The sequence below is a fragment of the Pezoporus occidentalis genome, unplaced genomic scaffold (genome assembly GCF_034315485.1).
Source record: "Pezoporus occidentalis ecotype Australia unplaced genomic scaffold, CSIRO_AGI_Poc_V1 ctg54, whole genome shotgun sequence".
Taxonomy (NCBI): Eukaryota; Metazoa; Chordata; class Aves; order Psittaciformes; family Psittacidae; genus Pezoporus; species Pezoporus occidentalis.
In genome coordinates, this window is record NW_026915877.1 from 7,094,679 (window position 1) to 7,103,286 (window position 8,608).

General features: G+C 42.1%; 1 long non-coding RNA gene across 1 annotated transcript; it reads right to left on the bottom strand.

Moving 5' to 3' along the window:
- Positions 1-4,682: 4,682 nt before the first annotated feature.
- Positions 4,683-7,933, bottom strand: LOC134173579 (uncharacterized). Its single transcript, XR_009968298.1, has 3 exons — positions 7,741-7,933; positions 7,378-7,657; positions 4,683-5,074 (listed from the first exon to the last, which is right to left on the bottom strand). It is a non-coding gene; the product is annotated as an uncharacterized LOC134173579 (long non-coding RNA).
- Between the last annotated feature and the right edge of the window lie 675 nt (positions 7,934-8,608).

Consider the following 8,608-nt stretch of genomic DNA (forward strand, 5'->3'; position numbering starts at 1 on the left):
ATCACAGACCAATAACTAGCTTTGCACACACCTATCTATTCATCCCTCTGTATATATGGATTTCCTATACTTTTTTTAGACCATATCTGTTTGTACACACTCAATATATGAGATCAAGGAGAAGAAAGAAAAAAAAGACAACTCAAACCAAACCAAACACAGCCCTTAATGCTTTGTTTTCTCCCACAATCGTTAAGTGTTAAACCAACATCTGGATGCTCTATAAATGTGTTATTTAAGGAGAGAGAGTTCCCCAGAAGTGTTTATTTGCAATGTCTTCATCCTTGTGGCAGAGTGGCTTTTTGACATGAGGCTCATTGGCAGCTCATTGCATTGAAGTGACTCTTTTGTAGTCTCTGTGTCTGTACAATTGCCAGAGCCAGAAGATTACCACATTAAAAATACACGTCAGTCTCATTAAGGAGCGGTGTCTAGCAACATCCGGCAGGGAGCTTGCTGGTGGAAGCCTTGGTTTAAAGGCAGGATTCACTCACTCAGATGGGGAGTGAGCTTGTGGATTCCTAGCACAGTTATCCTTCTGCGTTTTTCTTCAGTGGAAAGTATGAGTTTGCTCAGTGAGGAGGGAGGAATACTTAAGGCATCTTTTACTTTGTCACTTGCTCTGGTCCTTGGGCTGTGGCGTGACTTCCTCTGCACAGACCCCCTTCTGCAAGATGATGGGGAGAGAAGTGTTGTGGCTGCTTAGAAAGTAGTTGGCATGCTGCACGTTTCAGCTTCAGTCCCTTTTTCACTTAGAAAATGTAACCCTGTAGGTATTTTTAGGGAGAGATGGGGAGCTAGTTACCACCATGCCTCATCACGTTCATGACACCAAAGGTGGTGGATGTGGGGTGGGAAGGTGTAGGGCATGGCCCCACAGGAGGTATGCAAGCAGTTTCCACTGCTTATATACAATAAAAATATCTGAGAAAAAAATGTGGAGAACCTCTGATTTTTGCCTAGTACTTGACAGACCTCTCCTGCATGGACATCCATTCCCATGGCAGTCTCAAACAGTCCTTAAGGATGTGCAAGCCTAAGGCTGAGCAGTAGGATCAAATGGCACAGATAGATAGGAATCTGTCTTTCCATGTTCTTCTCCAGCACCTTATGGAGAAGGAGAAGAGCAATGATGTGCTCCATGAACCTGGGAAATGGCTCTGGGGTATGTTACTGGCCATGGGCATGGCCAGAATTTAGAGATGAAGCATCAGTGACTTGCAAGGCAGTAATTCTCCTGGACATCCTGTAAAACAAATCATCAAGCTAAATAAAGTAGTGTAAAAGCATTTCACTTCTTTCTGGCTTGTCACAGCAATGTTGGACTTCAAGGAATGGCAGGACAGACTGCTGGGAAAAAAGGAAATGAGTTGCATGGAAGAAAGAAAACCCAATCACATTGCTGTGAACAGGATTTCAGCTTGAATTCTACATGTATCACAGTATCACAGTATGCTAGAAATTGGAAGGGACCTCAAAAGATCATCTAGTCCAATCCCCCTGCCGGAGCAGGAACACCTAGATAATGTTACACAGCAATGTGTCCAGGCGGGTTTTGAATGTCTCCAGGGAAGGAGACTCCACAACCTCCCTGGGCAGCCTGTTCCAGTGTTCCATCACCCTCACTGAGAAGAAGTTCCTTCTCAAGTTTAAGTGGAACCTCTTGTGTTCCAGTTTGCACCCATTACCCCTTGTCCTATCATTGTTTGCCACTGAGTAGAGCCTGGCTCCATCCTCGTGACATTCCCCCTTTATATATTTATAGACACTAATAAGGTCACCCCTCAGTCTCCTCTTCTCCAAACTATAGAGACCCAGCTCCCTCAGTCTTTCCTCATAAGGGAGATGCTCCACTCCCTTAATCATCTTAGTTGCCCTGCGCTGGACTCTCTCCAGCAGCTCCCTGTCCTTCTTGAACTGAGGGGCCCAGAACTGGACACAATATTCCAGATGGGGTCTCACCAGGGCAGAGTAGAGGGGAAGGAGGACCTCTCTCGACCTACTAACCACCCCCCTTCTAATACACCCCAGGATGCCACTGGCCTTCTTAGCCACAAGGGCACAGTGTTGGCTCATGGTCACCCTGTCGTCCACTAGGACCCCCAGGTCCCTCTCCCCTACACTGCTCTCTAGCAGGTCGTTCCCCAACCTATACTGGAACCTGGGGTTGTTCCTGCCCAGATGCAGGACTCTACACTTTCCCTTGTTATATTTCATCAAGTTATTCCCTGCCCAACTCTCCAGCCTGTCCAGGTCTCGCTGGATGGCAGCACAGCCTTCTGGCCTGTCAGCCACTCCTCCCAGCTTAGTGTCATCAGCAAACTTGCTGATAGTACACTCAATTCCCTCATCTAAATCGTTGATGAATATATTAAATAATACTGGTCCCAGTACTGACCCTTGAGGCACTCCACTAGATACAGGCCTCCAACTAGACTCCGCCCCATAGACTACAACTCTCTGGCTTCTCTCCTTCAGCCAGTTCACAGTCCACCTCACTACCTGATCATCCAGACCACACTTCCTCAATTTAGCTGTGAGGATGCTGTGGGAGACTGTGTCAAATGCTTTGCTGAAGTCAAGGTAGACCACATCCACCGCTCTGCCATCATCCATCCACCGTGTTATTTCCTCACAAAAGGCTAAGAGATTGGTCAAGCATGATTTCCCCTTGGTGAAGCCATGTTGACTGCCCCTCATAACCTTCTTATCCTTGATATGCCTTAAAATGGCACCAAGGACAAGGTGTTCCATCACTTTCCCAGGGATGGAGGTGAGGCTGACCGGTCTATAGTTACCCAGGTCCTCCTTCTTGCCCTTTTTGAAGACTGGAGTGACATTTGCCTAATTTGAAATATATGGTTATATTTTCAAATGTGCAGTACAAAACTAATTGAAAACATGTCAGCTTCATTAAACTGAAACTGGGTGGCAAGGGAAAATAGGACATGCTGGATGGAAACATTTCTGTTAAGTGTGGCTCTTTATAGGAGATGAGATGCTGCTGTCCTCGGTCAGCGATAATTTTTGAAAACTTTATAGGGGATGGAAGCAGAGCAACTAGCGAGCTGCAAACGTTAATAAAAGAGCTTCAAAATAAGCTCAAGTGTGCTGTTTTCCCCAACATTCAGATGTTGTATGTTCTTGTTACGTGCAAGGACAGGGCAAGAGCTGCTCTGGGCTTGTGGTGTTGAAGGAAGATCTTTTTTCTGCCATCTGCTGCTGTCAGTACAAAAGGAGGAAACAACTTGTCAGCCTGCTCTGGCCTTTCAGGAAAAGGACCATTTATACAACAGGTGTAGCTCGTCCTGTAAATAATAACAACAACAATTTATAAAGATGAAGATAAAGGTGATAAAGATAAATAGAAAGAGAAAGATAAATAGAAAGATAAATAGAAATAGAAATCATAACCCCTCCTTAATTAGTCTTAGGTCAAGGGAAGAATTTGGACAGAACCAGGGCTCATGAAAAGCCTGCTTTTAATTATCTCCAGTGCAGACAGTCTCCATGCTCTGGAGAAAAATTAAGAAAAGAAGAAATTTCGTGTGATTGGATTTTCTTCTGTTTGCCTTTTTTTTTTTACACCCCAACAGACGTGAAATCACATAATTTTACAATACCACTGTCATGTATTATAAAGTGGTCTAGCTACAGCCAGATGTGCTGCAGGGAAAGGACTTCTGTCATCTTCTCTTTTGGTATTGATTTTAGAGGGAACCTGCAAAACTCGATCTCATAGAGCAAACAGAGGTACTCATAGAGTAGATGGAAAATCAGTCCATTCTCCAACTTTCCCACAGAGGCATCTGATAAATTTTCTGATGCGCTTCCCATTTGTCCTGGGTTCAGCAGTAGCAGTCAATTTTTTCTCCTTAGTAGCTGGTGCAGCTCTGTGTTTTGACTTTCGGCCTAGGAACAGAGCTGATAACACTGATATTTTTAGTTGTTGCTAAGTAATGTTTACTCTGACCAAGGACTTTGTGAGTCTCATGCTCTGCCAGGGAGGCGAGAGGCTGGGAGGAGGTAGAGACAGGACACCTGACCCAAGCTAGCCAAAGAGGTATTCCATACCACAGCATGTCATGCCTGGGGAGGTAACTGGGAGTTACCCGGAAGGGCACAGGCTCTCTTTCGGAGTCGGGCTCATTTCGGCAGGTGGTATCGTATTCTCTTCCCTTGTTATTTCCCTTCTCATTATTATCACTGGTGGTAGCAGTAGTGATTTGTGTTATACCTTAGTTACTGGACTGTTCTTATCTCAACCCACGGGAGTTACACTCTTTCGATTCTCCTCCCCATCCCTCCGGGGGGGGGGGGAAGGAAAGAAAGAGAGAGGAAGGGGGGAGTGAGTGAACAAGCTGTGTGGCTGGGTTTAAACCATGACACCATTTTGCTTTCCTATTCAAGATTTCTACAGGATATGTGTATGTCAAAATTGCAGTAAACAACTTGGAACAAATAATTCATTCCCTTGCTCGAGGCATGATACCCCTATTTAATTCCCAAAAGCAGCATGTTTCTTTTTTTCTCCTGGGAATAGTGACACAAAAAAATAAAAAAATAAAATAACTTGGGCCACTGCTTTGCCTTTATTACTGGTGATAAAAGAAGTCGATAAGACTTGAGACTGTAACTGTGGAGTATGTATTTCACTGCTGCAATGAATAACTTGCCAAAAACATGGAGTCACATATATTAAATTTCTCCTGTGATCATTCACATTGACTGTTCTATCACACTTATTTTCCCTCTACCACAGAGGCAGCATTCAACAAATGTCTTTCATTTTGCCAATTTACTCACTAAGCTGGCAAGTTCCACTAATTTGTGGCTTTTTGAACTCAGAAGGAGAAACTTGGAGGGATATAAGAAAAGTCCTCTTAGTGGTCCTTGTCCTTTAGCGCCATGGCATCATTTATACAGTCCCACAACTTTGAAGACTCTTCTTCCTACTTGCATCCGATATGCCATTTTGCATTATTGGCATAAGGATAAACATGGCTGGGGCTTCAAATGCTGGGATTTTCCAGTTTAGCAGTCAAATGTCTTAAATGGGAACAACAACTAACATCTGCAAGTAAGAGTTTGAAAAACAGACAATTTGTGAGAGGGGACAAAACACGTGATGGTGGCTTTTTTGCTCATTTTCCTTATGCTCATTTGCTTATTTTCCACTACCTATCATGATTAAACTATTTAATTATACATTTTCTTAATGTAACTTTGGAACAAAAATTTAAGCATCCATGGACAATCATGCTTTTGAAAGAATTTGAAATCAAACAGCTTTTTGGTAATATTACATTTATATGCATGATCAATTGTTTAAGAAACTATTGAAAGACTGGCTCAGGCCTTGCACCTCTTTGGGGCACCATTCCTTGTACTTCATGGCTTTGCTGCAGCAATTTTATTTATTCTAAATTGTATCTTTGATCATGTTTTAAATTAAGACCACGGATTAGCTGCTGTCAAAATCTCAGACCTCTTCTACCTGCAGTTCTTCACTGCCAAAAGCTCCAGTATATGTGTAGTGACTTTGTGAAGACATTAAAAAAAAGCATGTTTAAATAGTGAGTTCTGAGCTAGACTTCACCGTGGCAGTCAACATGTTTTTAAACAACAAAAGCATTCTGTCGTTTCTTCCAAACCACTGGATTCAGCTCCTTCTAGCCATGTAGGGCTATAAGACCTGAAGGGGAATCAGTCTGTAACAGTTTCTTCCAGTCCTTTTTGATATTCCTTCAGTGAAATAAAGGGAGAAATACAGTCTTTGCTGACTTCCACCAAAGAATTCACAGCATATAAAAACATGCATCTCAGTCCCATGTTAAAGCAAGAAAGCCTATGGGCAAAATGCCTGCTAAAGAGGGTTCACCACATTTAGCTTGCAGTTGTGACTACAGAAGCATGCAGCAGTTGTGTGAGCAGAGAAAGAGCCCCCTGTGCAACAAGCTGTGAGGCTCCCAGGGCTGAAAGTATGATTTCACTCTCTCTTGCATCAAGTGTGATGGTACCATCATCAGACGGGAGGCAGTAAGTTTATAGTTATAAATCTTTGCCGCATTTTTAATGATTTATCAGTTTGATTCATGGCTTGCTGGATTTTAGAGCTGTACCGCTAAGGCTGTGACTTCCTTAAGCCTAAGTTAGTTGTTTTATAGTACTAAACTTAACTCTCCTCCTAAGGGGCTTCTAGGATGGTCATGCGTTCAGGGTCTGAAAATTCAGCCAAATCTCTGTCAACAGGCCAATGGTCAAACATCATTTCTTCTAGATTTTTTTTGAAACCTCATAACTGATGGAGGCTACCAAATTTCCATTAGTTATCTCTGTCATATATTCAGTAAATATTAATAATTCTAATACAATCCCCAGATCTTGGGCTTACACTGCACCATGGAAGGAGCCCCTTTACATGGTTCTGGAGCTCAATTTATAGGTGGGCAAACTTTGCAGTATGTAGGGCTTTGTGAATTTGGCAGTCTATTTCATGTTCACAGAGTTCACTTGCTAATTTAGGGTAGAAAAGTGTATTTCACTGCCATTTCAAATCACATTGTTTTTGTCCAAGGTACACAGTTTACAGATAAACAAATGTATTTTTTTCTACCTCATGGAGTGCAGAACACCTCTCAAACTGCAGAGCAGCACAGGCACTCTATTGACTTATATCTATATAGTTCCCACACACACTTTATAAAGTGCATGTTTTTCACCTGTTCTCTAGGGTTTTTTTTTTCTTCCCCCTCACCCCATTTTTCAGAATTTAAGTGAAACATAAAGTGAACCACATTTTTGATTTCAGTAGACTAGACAAGACTAAGTAGATTGCAGCTAGAGATACCTCCGCTATCCTGTTTTATCCCCCAAGTATTTTAACTAAATTAAATGATGATGAGCTCAAGTACTGGGAAGTTGCACCTCATGGAGAAAAATGGAGAAAACAAATATGCATGTTAAGCCTTTAGGAATATATTTTTTTACTCAATGCATCCACCAAAAAAGTAAAGTGCATCAGGTTTCCTGATACAGCCAGGGCTGGCTCAATTAACTTCATAGTTTTTCCTTCAGCTATTTCTCCTGGTTTGAGAGCCTACACCGCAAGCCCTGAAGGCAGAGTCAAACCTAGCTCTAGTCACACTACCAGCAGCACTCGTATTCAGCATTAGCCATTAATCAAGCTAAATGTCACACACATTTTTTTTTCTGCTCAGAAAATTATCAGTCATTTCACGTTCTGGAATGCATCAAAACCAGAACAAGGATGAATATATTTTTTCACTTTCATTAAGTGGTGGATATGGTCCCATCCAGCACCACTACAAGGGAGCAGCCTCCCCAGTAGGACTAGGGGGACGTGTACCTACTAACCTACAGTATGTCCAAAAAGTTGCCAGGACTGACGTGTATTTCCAATATTTGCAATCAAAGGATTTGCCACATTTTTTTTTTCAGAAGGGAAGCTACTGCAGTGGAAGTGGTGTGAGACAGGGGGGTGATTCACAGCTTTATTCAGGCGCCGTCGTTTTCACAGTCAGCTCAGCAAGCAATATATCATCTCCTGCCTTAGATGGGGCTACGTCATCCTCTCACATGAAGCATCTTCATTTGCCTTGCTTCATGTTTTGCCTGCTAAACTCCAGCCTGTCGACTGGGAGCAGAAAGTAATTAAGCCAGAGGGTCAGAGCATCACATCCGTTTTTTTTTCAAGCCAATTTGTCTTTCTGAACTGACCATTTACATCATGTGCTGTGATCTCAGTGCTGATATGAGCTCAAGTTGCTTGCAAAAACCTGTGCCCTTTCTTCAGAAGATAATAAGTACCAGACCTCTGAGCATCTGATTAAAAGAAGAGAGAAGTTGCTGTCTGTTCCCCTATTCCCTTGGGTGCCTGTCCAGTCATCAGAGAGAAGGCAGACCACATGCACCCGTCCACACCACATGATGGTACACGCTGTGTTGAGAGATACAACATCATGGCAGTCCCTGAATGGCTGAAATCTCTAATACAGAGAGGCACTGCCATCTCAGTGGTAAGGGGAAAACAAATAAATGCATCAAATTTGCCATTTGAGTAATTAGTTAAACTAAGTGCAGTTATACTTTCTTTAATAGTTTTAATTTCTGCTTTAGTGGGTATGGATATAACAAGCTTAAACCTAAACTTTACCAACACTTTACCTAATGACTCTTGTTTCCAATGATTTCAGCTCTGGATCTGCAAATGAGCACAGAGCTGCTGTTAAAAGAGAATGGGGGTGGAAAAAAATGCTTGCCAGTCAAGACTGGAGCTGGCATCAGGTAGAAAAGTCCTTTTTGAACAAAAGGTGAAGCATTGAAAAATATCTGAAAACACGGGCAAAACTCCCCATTTTTTTTGCCTTTTCAATTTGTGTAATTGTTTGGATAAACTAAAAAATACATTTTGGATGGAAAAAGAGTTTTAACCACAATTATTTTTCCTTAGGTTTATACTGATGCTTTCACTAATATTATACCATCCTAGATTTTATGAATGTTTCTGATTGATCCATCCTCTCTGAAAACATAAAATGTTTGTTTTCCAATGTTCAGAATGAATGGATTGGTTTACAGCTAATGA